Below are 14824 nucleotides of genomic sequence, written 5' to 3' on the forward strand. Positions count from 1 at the left end.
AAAGAAACTAGGGAATGTAAAGAGAATACCCTAAGGGAAGCATTAGCCCTTCCAGGCAGAGACACCCCAGCCAACCACCTGAGATTAGCCAGAATATAAGCTGACTGCTTTCCAGAAGCCGCTCATGAGAAGGTGCCAGGGGACCCTCAGGCTCAGCATTCCCCAGTGTCACTCGGTGGCCGCCCGCACCGCTCTGCTGAGCAGCTTCTGTCATGTTCTAACCTGGAGTCACCTCGGATGCAGTGGTAGAAAGCAGCCATGCCTCCAAGTCAACGAACAGCCCCTGTCCTGGGTCATCCTAGCACAAAGGAGCAGCGGGGATGGAGCCAGGTCCGATGGGAGGGTGCTGCGAGGTGGTTGGGAAGGGGAGCATCCTCCTCTTCTTTGCCATTTCGCAGGTCCCTGGTTGCAGGCTCTGAGGCCAGTTTCCTCCCCAGGGTTCACACCAGCTGTCCAAGGGGGATGGCCACTGTCCGCGTGACCTTGATCCTCTGAAACTTCCCCAGGCAACGGTGCTGACATATTTCAGCAATAACTGCTACCTTGTAAACACATTCCACATTCCTGTTCTGCCAAACCCCACAGGCCAAATGCAAAGCTAACACGCTGCATGAGGCTCTTTCTGAAGAGATACATGCGGCAGGCTGTAACTGAGGATGACCTAATTGAGTCTCTTTGTCTCCTTCTAATTTAGTCCTGCCTGGCTTTCAAGTTGATAATCATTTTCCTGAGCCCAGATGGGAAAGACAAGAACCATAGTCAACTCTTCTCTCCTCCATCCTGAGCAACCTTTAAACCACTTTTAGGAAAAAAGGAGCAAGAAATTTTAATGCACAGTCACAGTGATATGTGAGAACCCTGGGAGTTCAGGTACGAGTCTGTTTAAGTCAGGAAGTCTTCCTAACCAAAGTAGTTTTCAGGTGAGCAGGCTGGATGGCTGCTTTCTGACCCCATCACAATACTGAGTCCTTTCATCTTTCCTCAGAACTCTCCTTCACAATTTAAAAGAAAAGCCACAATCAGAATTTCATAAATAGAAGAGTCCTAATTTTACCATTTATTCTCTCACTACGTGTACTTGCAAACTTTTCATTCCTGTTATCCATTCAGGTCACGTTTGTTTTGTGTTTGAAACAGAGGAGCTATTTTCCTGCAGTTCTCCTGTCTATACGTCCTTGCAGGTCTATGCTCTATGCTTCAAAACAAGGATATGAGCAAATGGAAATTAGAGTGACTTGCTCATATTCTCATTTTCCCATTTGCTCCTTCCCTGCAGCAATAACGTTCATGAAAGCAAGAGATCTTGCCAGTCACTCTGCACATTTCACCTCTCTCTGCCACTTCAGACTTGCAGGCTTTTGGAAGTCAATACCCTGATGGAGCTTAATAGGTTTACTGCTACTGTGTTGGAAATCCAGAGCTGAGTCTCTGGTGTTCTACACCACATGCACCGGTCATTGCACTGAGAAATGAAAGCACTTGCACATGTCAATTTGTCCAGGACAAGTGACAGGGAGTACACGTGCAGGACACTGCTAAGAGTACATGCAGAAATTTTAAATGCAGAATGAGATGAGTAGAGGAGATTGGAGAAAACACGAGAAAGGAGGGCACTAAAGAGCACAAACCTTCCCCAACAGCGTTTATAACAAGCCAGAGATACATTCACTAGGAGGGCTCCTGCTTCTTATCTATCCAGAACAGCAGAAAAATATGCTACCAGTCACAGTGTCATGCTGATTGTGTGTCCTCTCTCATCTGCAAGACAGATGGATGCAGCCCTGACAGCGCTTTCATCTTAACTCAGTACTGGAGCACGGGTGATAAACATCAGTATGCAATGCTTCTACTCCTTAGGTTTAATTTCCTAAGAAAACAAAGCTGACGTGACTGCATTGGCTATCTTGCTCCCTTTCTCTCCCTCTTTCCTCACTACTCCTGAAGCCACTGGTCCTTTACAGCTGGGCAGGCAGCAGAAGGCCAGGGGCACTTTGTGTGCAACAGAGCAGGGAGAAGGAAGGGGACTGACAAATGAAGGCCTTTGTGGAAAGAGCACAGGTGGACGAGCACTGCAGCAAGAGAGCATTACTATCCCAAGCACCCTTGGAGGAGGCCCCAAGCACCACTGTTGGGGAATGCACTGGGAGAAACATCTCTCTTTTTCCACGTCACCAATTTGTCCTCAGTCTTTTCTCACTTTTGTTGAGTTAAAACATCCCTTTGCCACAAAACTCCCATATCCACATTTGCTCTTGGCTGCCTCTCCCTCTAGGCAATGGAGAAAAGACACTTCAGAAATTAACAGATCTGTATTTCCTCACTGGGAAGAAATGTTCTCTGTTGAGGACAGTGGGAACCTAGGGTTCCCATTCCCACTGCCCTATTCACGTGTCAGTGGAGAGCCAAAAACCACACAAGAACCTGAAAATGCTGTTTACAATGGGCGAAACAAAACAAAAACATGGGAACTCGTCCCATTTGTCAGCAAGCTCCTTTCCCTGAACGCCTCACAAATGTTTTACTTCAATATTCAAAGCACAGTGAGATGCAAGTTATTAACTTACAACTATGACTAGATTATTATGGTTAATTTAACATGTGCAGGCACTTAACTAACTAAAGTTGGGAAATATCTGTCATTAATTCAAACATTTCCTGCTTGTGATTCAGCAGATATAAACCTAAGCGAGCTGCAGAAACCCATCATCACATAAAGAGCTCTCATCCACCAGCACTTTTACATGTGACTGTCCAATACTTGAGCTCCGCCTGATTTAAATGTGTACAACAGACCATACTGCAGCATTCACAAAATAAAAAGCGTTAGCATGCAGATGTCAGAAAACCTAACCTGCTCTTCCTGACACAGGAATGGGAGCAGAGAGGCACACAACCTCCCTTCAGAAGTTCTCTGAAGAATCCCGGCACTGATCCCTTGGACAGGTCCAAAGTCAGAGAGGAAAAGGTTGGCACAGCCATGATGGAGAAATAAGCATTCAACCAAGCAGCCTTTCTCCTATCCGGTGACTTACACATGTTAGTCCTAAATTGTTTTATCCACAAAGGGTCTTTACTGCTGCTTCTGCAAGACCTGTAACTACCAGATGCATTCTGCCTGTGAGCTCCGTTCTACTCCAGGGGCTCCATGCATCTTCTTGCCTCTTTCAGTTCTCACATAGCCTCCTGAGCAACAGCATGTTTAGGTACACTGAAATCTCTGAGCTCTACACAGGTGTGTCAGGATAAAACTTGGGCACACAGTCTCAGAGGGGACCTCCTGAGCATTCAGTCCCCTGTTGTTGCTGGCAAACACTTCATGTAATCCTTTCACAGGCTGATTAAAGCCTCCTTTGAAAGCAATTCAGTTTTCCCGTCCTTTGACTGAAATGGTATTCTGGAAATTTGTAGCTGATAATTAGAAACTTCCAGATTAAATGGCCAGTCTGTAGCTATTTACTGTTGTGACAGAACTATCCTCAGTTTGAGGCAGCTTTTGTCTCTTGCCAAGGGTATTTAGAGAAGATGTCTTCCCTTTCAGTTCTCCTTTTGCCAGCAAGCCTTGCACAAGGTGGTGGACAGGTATCAGTGAGGAAAACATTGACTTTCCACCTCTGGCCTGCTCTCTACTGCAGAGCCCAACATGTCTCCTATGTTTACTATCAAGAAATACTGTCTAATGTAAGGTCAGTGTCCCAGTAACGTTCCGAGACCTGGCTCTTCCATATGTGCAGGCACCCAGATTTCTGCAGCTGGCTGCTGCTGCCAAACTACAGGACCCAATCCAGATTCATGTTAAGCCCTAAAGTGCTGACACTTGCTCCCTTGGGTGGACTCTCAAGTCCTGGCCATCTGTGTATCTGCCGAGGGCCTCCAGTGTAGGTGTAGAAGGAAAATATTTAGCCTTTTACATCCAGCTGGCAACCACACTAGCTCAAGCTCAAGGAAAATCTGACCCTGTTTACGTAGGGGCCTCCTTCCTTTAAACTTTTTTTCCTTCAGACATTTTAAAAGTAGTTGTGAGTCAGGGAATGGGGTGTCTAGCAGCTCTGTTCCCAGCTCTGACAGAAGAGTGTTACTAAGAAGATGCTGCAAAGCTCTGTGAACAAAAGAAAGCAGGGAGTGCTGGATAAGTTAACCTCTCTGGTCCCACATCATCCTCTGAGGGTGTTGCTTTACTGCACAGCCAGATCAAAGCGATTGACGAGGCTTCTGCTGTTGTCTCCTGAAAGTTGCTGATATTGAGAAAGGCACAATTAATTGTAATGTGAAGCTCAAACAGATATTTCCCCTCTCTATCCTATATCACCTGAACACACAGTAGTGTGAAGTTACACACTTAGGAGATTCTTTTGTAATCAAGAACTTCCTGAACTGCAGAAAGATCCTGCACTGGTATGGGTTTCTTCTCTCTTCTTGAATGCACATGCAGTGCTAGTCCTAGGGATGCATGTATAACCTTTCCCATATGTTTGCCATGGACAAAAAGCTTGAGATACCAAATCAGACATTCACACATCACAAAGCAGCCGCTGTATCAGTACGCAATGTGAGACTGGCAATTGTTTTTACGAATACTAAGCATGGAAAATATCAATTGAAACTGTGCTCACTCTGTCCCTGTGAGGAAATCAGGTCCTGAGTGCCCTATAGCCAGCACTCAAACTAAATAACTTCATATTAGAGATAATTTAAAAATACAGCTTCCTTTTTTTTCAGATCCCTTTTCAAAATGGCCACTAAAAAAATCCACAAACCTGCTTACAGTGTGTCTGCCCAAGACATGTGCAGCCAGATCTGAGGCTGATGCCACCTGGCAGGCCTCTGCTCACATTAACTGGGGCCGTGCCAAACCCACTGCTGAAGGGCTTGAGCTTACTGTTTACAGACTGCTGAAAAAGGCAAGTTGAATAGCTTCTGTGCACCTGGAGACATTTATTTCCACATTTGTTTTTGAATATGAAAACTGTGTTTCTTGTGAGAAACGGTCCTTCAGAAAACTCTCATGCCACCCCTTCACCAGCACTCAGTATAAATATTCCCCAGTGTAAACTGCACAATCGCCAGTGTTTATGAGTAAAGAAGGGAGCCAACAGCACACAGAAGAGAATTTCTTTTGGTCCAAAAACTATTTAGAACGGCACATCACTTCTATTTCTGCACTTGTCAAAGGGTTTCTACTTGTAAACTATGAAACAAAGTAAAAAATGAGGAACAAATCCCACTGTGCTAACAACCACAGGCAACAACTGCCAGCTTCTGCAAACAATACAGTTAGAAGAAATTGCTGCTTTCTATACCTAGAAGTGCAACAAGGAGCCAGTTCCAACAAAAGCGTGGCAGCTGATAACTCTTGACCGCTTACACATTTTTACTAGCTCATTTTAGAAATGTCCTGAGAAATATAAAGGCTGTTTGCAGCACTTTACAAGCAGATGCCACAAGGAACTAGGGAAGGCAGTTCATCTTTCCAATTAACTTTTTTACGTACCATCTGCTGAAACTTTAATAAGTACAAAGACAGGTCAACACTTGCACGACTGAATGTTGTGCGTCTGTGTAACCAAGAAACACACTGCACCTGTACAAAACCAACCTTTAAGGCAACTCAAACATGAACTTTAGCTGCTTACCTGCATCCGTTCGTGTTTTGTCAAAGTCAACGTAACACAAAGGGCTACAGTTGCTTCAAGAGGGGTCTGTCACCTTGCCAAGTGGTAGCAAACACAACAGAGGTACTCTAAAGTTTGCACGGAGGATCCTGCAAAGCCTCAATCCAGTTCAATTTAGGAAGTGCAAGCTACATCTCATCAGTTATCTGCCACTGGGCTCTGCTCTGCCTTCCCAAAGCACGAGTGATCAACACCGCCCCAGTCCCTTCACCATGCGATCCCTGCATCTGGTGCCGAATGAGTCAGTGGCAGGAAAAAGCACCAGTATCCCCCAGTTGCTAGGGAACAAGCGGGGAGATCCTGACCTGAATTCCTAGCGCAGGCTGATGTTGCTCCGGGAACTTTGCTGGGTCCTTTCCTGGAAAGGCAGGAACGTGCTGACAGGTTGCTCCCAGGTTTGCAGTCTGCTGGGCAGCACCACACAGGGCAATGGGAAGGCAGCTGAGCTGCTTCTACCACAAAAAGGCACTTGTGGAAATGGGGAGTGCACAAACAAAAACTGAGGATGCATTTTCTATCTTCTGTGGCAATTAAGCTTAAAAGTTTTTAATACAGAAATAAGATCCTTGTATCTCAACTCTTGCCATTTAGAGAAAGTGGGAAAAAACACCCACTGTGCACATGGCCTCAGCATTAACAAACGCAACAACAGAATATTGGATGTGGAAAACCAAGAAATTAAGGTTATCCCAGACACCTGTGCTACGAAGTATGCAGTACAGACAAACCCATAGTTGAGATCAGGGAAGAGAAGTATGTCAGAAGTGGTGAAGATGACACAAGAAATCTGCCTTTTCTGACCCTTTAAATATTTTAAGTTACTGCCATGCCAGTGCATTAATTACTCTACTTAGCTTGCAGCCTCCTCAGAATGCATTTTCTAAAAGATAAAAGGAGCTGAAATAGACCTGAAGAGCTAAAGGACCTTCAGGTCCCTTGAATTGGAAATGGCTGACCCCAGTTACCCTTTATGGGGAAAGAAAATAATGAGTCCTCAGATGCATTATGAGATGCCTTGTGCAGAGCAGATTATCAGAAAAAAAAGCCTGTTCGCTTTTTGCTGAAACCGTGCTCTGGGCAGCAAGGGTGAAAAGTAATGTTAAGCATGCCATATTTCCACTGATGGCTGGAGGCAACCAGGGGAAGTGAGGAAGACAAGGGGTATCACTGTGAAAGTAGTTTCTCCAATTCCAGCCAAATACTTCCCCTTCACACTTGAGTACATTGCCCTACAGTAGTGGTTTCCTCTTTGCTGGAGTGATGCCAGCACCTCCTTAGTAAGGTATGTGCACTGCATGCAAGAATCACAGAATCATGCAAAAGCCCAAGAGGGAAAGGACCCACAAGGCTCATTGAGTCCAGCACCACCCAAAATCCAGACCCTGTGTCTGAGAGCACTACCCAGAGAATCAGCCCATTCCTGCAGCAATTGCAGCAGCCCAAAAGCAGATGAGTATTATGATGCTTCAAACTTTTTTCTGAAAAAGAGCCAAAGCCATTCACTTTGATAGGAAAATTACACTTTTTTTGTTCACTTTCTTTCGCTCATCTTTTTTGCAGACGTAGGAAGAGCTCGGTGTTTAGTCTCGTCAGGAAAGCACAGCAATTTCCAAACACCATAGTTACGAATGTCACGACCCAGGCAGCAGCAAAGCTGAATTAATCCAGATTTTAAAGAGCCACAATAAAAAATTCATTGCAGATAACCAACCAGCGTTTGGAAGGAGTAAACTGAAAATTCAAGATATTAAATATAAGCTTGCCTACTGTTAATGAAAAGCTGAACATGTAACAGAGTGCTGAGGGTAAGCCAGAAATTATGGATCTGTGCAGTGCAACTGTATTTTAACTAGTACGAGTGTTCTGAAACAATTTTATTTATGAAAGGCCATCCAAAAATACCATCATCAGAAGGCAGAACGATGCAGAAAACCTACCCACAGGAACTTCTGTGTATTAGATAGCACAAGGTTCAGGGTTTTTTTACTAGGTTCTTCTTTTACAAACCAAATGGAGAGGATTTCACTGCACTTTTTTCTTACAAATTTTTCCAAATTGCCTTTAAATTCAGTAACACAACATGGTGATGCTGAACAACAGAAATCAGAGGAAATAGAGGAAGCTCAGCAAAATGAAATAGTAAATATAAGCTTTCAATAATGAGGCTGTCAACAAAAGCAAATAGAAATTTCTAGATACAAGTACGGAAGATTTCAAAAGAAATAGAGAACTGCTGAACTTGAAAGAAAGCAGGTAAAGGAAAGCCTTTCTGGGCAAGGTTTTCAGATGTGAAATAGACCTTACAACTGCAAGTGGACTGCAGCAAAAGGTCCAGGAGTAAAACGGTGCCAAGTGAGAAAGCAAAAGAGAGAAAGAAAGAAAGAGCAAAGCAGAAAGACAGAGAGAGAGAAAGGAAAGCATAGAGAATTAAGGAAAAAATACTCCTGGATTTTTCTGCATATCAGGATAGCCATGTGAGTAGAACCAAAGTAGAGACCTGGCGATGAAGACAGCATTTCAGGTAAGGGCTTTGTCATTGCCCCTACTAGCAAAGTTGCTGATCACTGTAAGGCCATTCATTTTTCAGCTGCTTTCAAACACAACTAAAATTCTGTTAAGACTTGAGAGAAACTTTACATTTCTACTAGTCAGAAAAAGAATGGTAAGTGAAGCAGAATGATAACAGGCAATAAAAAAGTGAAAACTGCCAAATAGTAGAGCACTTCTGTCTGAGAGCTAGCAAAAGGCTGCAGACAAGAGCAGCACTGCTGGAAATGCTGGCCGAAGCGTGAGCCCAAAATGGCCACATTGCCTCCCCTCCAGACTGAGCAGCACAAATGGGCAAGCAGCAAAATGGCTCTGGGTAGGGTGAAGAAAAGCCCTCCTGTTTTGTTAAAAGCAGCCAGTCAGATCTTCCTCTTGTGTCAGCCACAGGCTTTGTTTTATGCCAGCTGAAGATGTGACCAAATGCAGTGTGTAAGAGGAAGGCAGCAGTTCCTCCTACCTGCTGCACTTTGCCTGCAGGCCAATTTTAGCAAGGCACTTGCTTTCTCCAGGGGAAGGTGTTCAATGAAAGGTTTGATGTCCTTGATGAATACAGAAGGATGCTAAAGTACTGAACCCATCAAACACACCTCTTACTAAAATACCTTTCAAAATTTGCTTTACTCGGCTTTGCGTTCTAAAGGCAGTGCAAAGCAGACAATTCAACACAGCTCGAGTTTAAGCAGGGAAAGCCTAACGACACTTTCCAAGCCTCTCTGCCAACATCTAGACTTGTGGTAATCTGCAGGCAACCCAGGAGCACCTTGGTGTACACTGTAGTGCAGGACCAAACAGCTAAGGCTCAGGCAGATGAAGTGTAGCTGAGCGATGCTGCCAGCTTCATGCCACTGCTGCTCCCCCCAGCCCTGACATCCTGGCAGGATCCCTGCACCATTCACAGAGGCACAGGGCAAATCCTCAACCAATATTTAATAGGAAGAAACTTACTTTCCTTCTCAGTGACGAGAGGATGACGTGCCTGAAGGCAGCAAACAAATTTCCGCATGTCCAGGGCTGCCTTGTAAATAACATTTACAAGAGAAATAGTTCAAATTTACTTAGCACAAAAAGTACAGGGTGATGAATTATTCATCAGAGCAGAGGAACAGAAATACTGTCTTTTGTTAGTCTGGCTATGAGATACTCAGGGAAAATAAAGACAACCAGACTTTCTCAGATGCAATAACTGATCAGCAGCAACACTGACAAGTTGGAAGGAAACTTTTTTTCAGTGAGTTGCAACCATTTTCAAAGTAAATGTCTGAAACTGATAACACACAAAATATAGGTGTGATGTCATCATGCACATGAGCCTCATTATCAACAGAAGCAATAAAAATTGACACTACAATACTGATGTTTTTCATATTACTACAGATTATGTCCAAGTGTTGGTATCATTCTTTCTGTTTAATGGCACATGCTGGACACAAAGATGAAAACATTGTAAAATAATGCCCCAGTCGCTCTTTATGGGAATAATGGTGAGAGTTGGTCTGCCAACCAAACTGCCAGTTACTGGAGAACCTGGATTTTCAAGGTCATAGAATCATAGACTCACAAGGTTGGAAAGGACCTACAAGATCATCTAGTCCAACCATCCTCCCATTACCATTGCTACCAGAAGCTACCAAACCATATCTTGTAGCTCCTCATCCAGCCTCTGGAACACTGCCAGGGATGGCTGCTCCACCACCTCCCCGGGCAAATGATGAACCACACTCCTCCCATTTTATCAGGGAAAAAAAAAAAAAATAAAGCAGACGTATAAGGAATAAGATTCAGCACTGAATTTTTGTACCATAAAGGCAGGCTGGCAGCTGTGTGCACTTCTCAGATTATAAAAAATCCAAAGCACTGACCTGTAAAGCAAAAATAGCAATAACATCTGCTAGATTTCTGGGCTCTGAAATCACATTCCCTGAAAGCAAGTTTCCAAATGAAAGGCTGGGCATTTCTGTAAAATATAATTTCCTTTTCCAATGAATTGTGTTTCTCTTCAGAAACTTTATTTAATAGCCTAAGTGCAAAACCACACACATCTCCCTTCTCTGGGAATAAAAGTAATGTGGCAAAGTAACAATCTGTGATGGCAGCAGCACAAAGGCACATGTATTGATGCCTTTCAGAATTTGGAATATATCAGCCCGCCCTCCTTGCTTACTCTCTGTGTCTGTTCTTAGTCCTTTTCTACGACACAGATTCTTACATGTGGTCTTCTCAGCCCTGCAGTGGAGTGAACATAGCTCTATTTACCCTTCTACATTAAGTACCATGGCAGTTTCACAAAGACAGAAATGCTGCTGCTTCTTAGGCTCTCTGCTTGGCATTTTGGTGTCTTATGTCTAAGTTCTCAGCACTGCCAAAGCTCTCAACACTTCACAAAATTTCCTACGAGGCCAAAGTCTGCTCCCTATTACATGAATTCCCAGCAACTCCGTCTCAGTTGTAAGCAGGTACTTAAAGCAAACCTTGGTCTCATCTTCTTCTTTCCCCTCATACATTTGCCAGATGGCTTTATTTAATGTCTGTTCCCTAGACTGGCTCTAAGATGGATTTTTTCCTCTACATTTGCCATCTGCTGGTCCAAACAGTGAAACAATACACTTGCTTTTTGATCTCAGAGCATTGATTCACTCTTGCTGTTGACTTGGCATTCAAAATAGTATTGCAGGCAGACAGGCAGGTCTGGACAAGGCTGCACTTGACCAATAGTAATTTTCTCCTTTCTTGTGTCTGAGGGCTATTACAAAGTTCTAAGAGGGAACAAAGCACAAAGCTAAGAAAGACAAGTAGTGAGGTGACCTGAAGCGTGCGTTCTCAAAGATGGAAAGGGACTGCAGAGTGGCTGTGGCTCAAAAGAAGGATTTGCAGCTCCCGCTATTGGCACTGCGTGGCCTTGTACAATGAAAAACTCTCATGTTGTGCAGCAGCTAACAGCAAAGAATTGCACATACACTTCCAAGAGAAACAAATGCTGAACCAAAAAAAAAAAAAAAAAGGCTTAGATCCTCTGCATTATTTTTTCAGAAACTCTGGGAACTGTCTTGCTTTTAGTGAGGTGATAGAAAGAACTAGGGGAAAAATTTATGTGGATATGTGTCCTGTGCACCCACCTTTCACAGCACCCAGCCGAGGGAGGAGGAAAGAAAAGATGCCAAGTGGCCATCACCCCTTCTCATGCCTAACACAAGATGGTACTGAGCTGCCTGAACGTGCACATTTTACCCAACCTCTCAATTGAAAGTCAGAATTTTCCAGAGAACACTCTCTGGACTGCTTGCACATTTCCAAACACAACAGCTTTTTGTGTTGGCTGAGTCCTTTGAATGCTACAAGAATACAATTAAATAATAAGAGCAGTATAAAGCTTGGTGCTGTTCATACTTGAGAAGATCTTGAATGACTCTGGACAAATCAGAGCCAAAGCAATGCATGAAAGAAAAACATTTTCTAATCCTCTTGTTATTACTGTTGCTCACTCTTAAAGGTATTTTAGGACAGTCAAGACACTTATTTCATGACAAAAATATTCATTTCACTCTTGAATGCCACAAAAGACCAATTGTTTATCCCAACAGTCTAAGTGAATGAATGCTTAAGAGCTCCTATAGTTCATTGTTTCATTGTATGATTTAATCTGCCTACATACTTGTCCTTTGCTGCTTCTCCTGAGCTTTTGATGACACAGATGACATCCAAACAACCTGCTGGCCCTCAGCTTTGCATCGCACAGTGAAGTACGAAGGTTGCAGAGGCTAGATCTCATTGCATTCAGTAAGAGATGACACTATAGAGCTGGTATGTTTTAGTTTACTATGGCTTGCAACCTCAGTTACGCAATAACAAACCTACCTCACCTGCTTGGTGTCCAATGCTCCTTGAAGCCAAAAGGAAGATTCCCTAATTACTCAATGTCAAATCAAGCACAATTAGAGTGGATCACAACTGAAGAATAAGTTGCACAAATTCTTTTTCAATGCAAATTCCTTCACTACTGAACTGTATTGCACTGCACCACCTGCTCCAGGTCTTAATATAACCTGATGCTTCACGTACTTCGTGAGTGGTGCTGAGAAACACATTTCTTGAAATTCCCAAGCTGCTTTATGTACTTCATGTTAGTGGCTCATGCTAAGCAGATTTCTGATTGTCATCATCATGAATGAAAGCCTGAACATTCACTGACAAATTATGCTGCTTCAAAAAGGTGGAACAAGCAGCCAAAAATAATGTGTCACAGGAAAACATAAAACAGCACCAGAGATAGCACAAGCCAGGCCTGTGTTTGAGAGCTGCACTGGTACAGATGTTAATAGGTGCACTCAATAAAGGACAAGACCACACCACCAGTCTGCATATCCATGGAAACCACGAGAGGATCTCCAGGGGAAAGGAGAGGCGAGATGGGGAACAAAGGAGCTTTATTTCTTTTCTCCTTTTCATTAGGGCTAAATAGCTTTCACATTATATAGTGAGATTATTTAGGTTGGGGCTGGGCCCACCCCAGTGTAACAAAAGCAATGCAGAAAAAGAACAATATGGATTCATCAGGTCTCTCAGTCCCCAGAGGGCAAGGCGAGTCTGCACTGTGGTCCGTGTCTCTGCCTGCCTACAGCTACTGTTCCACCTCGGCTAAAGCTAATGCAAACACACCCAGTCACACAACAGATAACCCATTATAATATGCACAGTACGGTACAGTGCACAAGCCAGATGCCTGTTGGTTGGGGCGTGCAAGCTAAAAAAAAGAACAATGTCTGCTATGCAGCTATCAGTACAGAGTAGTTAGGTACGAAGTACCACTATGGCTCATTTCCCCTTGTGTATATAAGTACGTCCTGCATGCATTTATGACGATGCCATTGCATCCATTCCAGATTGTTAAACCTCAATCTTTACCGAGTTATAATTACTCATCAAAGTTATTTTACTGGCTAAGGACAACGTCCAGTGAAAGGACAAGCTGTTATTGCACAAATGACGAAATGACTGGCATCTCCTTACAATGCACAGCAATACCAGCTGCATCTGCCAGCTGCGCTGCTCCAGTCATCCAGAGGACACCTCCTTGAGTTCCTCCTCCTGCTGCACACCTTGAAGGAGCTGGGCAGAAGCACCATTTCTCTCCATTTCCTTCCAGCTGGCATCACAGCAAGAGGTGATTCTGGGACTGACACAGAGTGGTCTGGCAGCTGGGTACCTGTGTACTGAGCTGACAGCCAGAAAGAAAGAAATGGGCACTGTCTGCCCTATTGCTGCATGTGCCCTCTGAAGAAGCAGGATGAAAAATTAGTGCAAATGAGACTATTGTTAACCATCTCCTTTCCTTGTTCTCATGCACCTGCCACCGATTTCAGTCTCTTCCATGAGTCTGACAGAACATTTTGCCTATGGTCTGTTCCTCTGGTTTGATCCTGGTGCAGGCTCTCACTGGCCTTTGCTGGAGTCAAGAAACAGAGACATCGGGAAGAGAAGGGGAGTGAGAGAAAACAGGCAATAAAACCTTAAGATACCCAAAATGCCACCTAAACGCAGCAAAATAGAAAAAGAAAAGCTCCTTCTCCTTTTTCAGTATCTTTTGTTTCTAATGCTATCTGCAGGATAAAATTAGATGGGCATGTTCTTTTAACCAAATGACTTGAAAACCACACAGCAGAGCAAAACAGCTTGCTAATCTGGAACTAATCTTTAAATTTTACAGTGCCTTTAAGAAAATGGGACTTGCACAGTTTTTATTTCTCCAATGACATTTAAGTCCAGTTTGCTCTCTTAATTGGTTCTGAAAGCCTTGAAATTGACAGCTGAATGTGAACCATTTACAACCTCACTTTTACAGCTATCTGAAATCAGCATTGATTTATGCAGCACTCAACGTCTTCATTTCTCGATTAACTTCCATTCTGGCTTTCACTGTAAAGCCACTGTTTTCACTGATAACTTCTTACAGTTGAGATCATTGCAATAGCTGTATTCATTTCCTCCATTACACTCAGCTCCTCGTAACCTCAGTGAAGCTGCCTCCACATGCCAGAGGCAGGTTATGGCTTCACAGCGAACCTCGATTCTGGCACGCTCAGATCCAAGCTTTGACTCAGCAAAGTAAATAGTGCACTTTTCTAGCAGTTTGCACAAGGTGGTCAGGGCATTCTGATTTAATACTCAACACACTATCTGACCACCCCCATACAACACAATTGATTACAACAGTTATGAACTGAAGTTGCTTTCTCCTAGTACCTGACAATCTGTTATTCCTAAGCAAAAAGAAACACCGGGAAGACAAGTTAAAATTTGAAGCTCGTTTTAAGGAAGAATCTTTGAAGTAAGTAGAAAATTTGCACATTCCTATCCCACCTACAACAGCAAATAGTTTATTCTCCCTTACTGTAACCTATTAAATCATTGTCCCCAGATTGCTGTACTGACTCACTATGGAACATAAAGTATTGTAACGACATTGCAGCAAACTCTTGGGTTGAGCTGATAGGAGCTCTTAGCTTTAGTCCAAATTTGATACCAAAGCAAACAGTTAATAGTGTTGCAGTTGATTTGTAAATTCCAACCAACTCATTCCTAAAGGGTGGATGGAGAAAAAAATTATCATGCAG

General features: G+C 43.5%; 1 protein-coding gene across 6 annotated transcripts in view; it reads right to left on the bottom strand.

Moving 5' to 3' along the window:
- CRACDL (CRACD like) overlaps positions 1-14824 on the bottom strand; it is a 62550-nt gene that overhangs the window by 36032 nt on the left and 11694 nt on the right. Inside the window, exon 1 of one of the 6 annotated variants that reach the window (XM_048961612.1) lies at positions 5631-5880. The exons of the other annotated variants lie outside the window; for them this stretch is intronic. The gene's annotated coding sequence lies outside the window, so the exon portion shown is untranslated. Of the gene's footprint in view, positions 1-5630; positions 5881-14824 lie in introns of those variants that run through there. 6 annotated transcript variants of the gene reach the window in all.

Source organism: Lagopus muta, chromosome 1 (genome assembly GCF_023343835.1).
Source record: "Lagopus muta isolate bLagMut1 chromosome 1, bLagMut1 primary, whole genome shotgun sequence".
NCBI classification, from domain to species: domain Eukaryota; kingdom Metazoa; phylum Chordata; class Aves; order Galliformes; family Phasianidae; genus Lagopus; species Lagopus muta.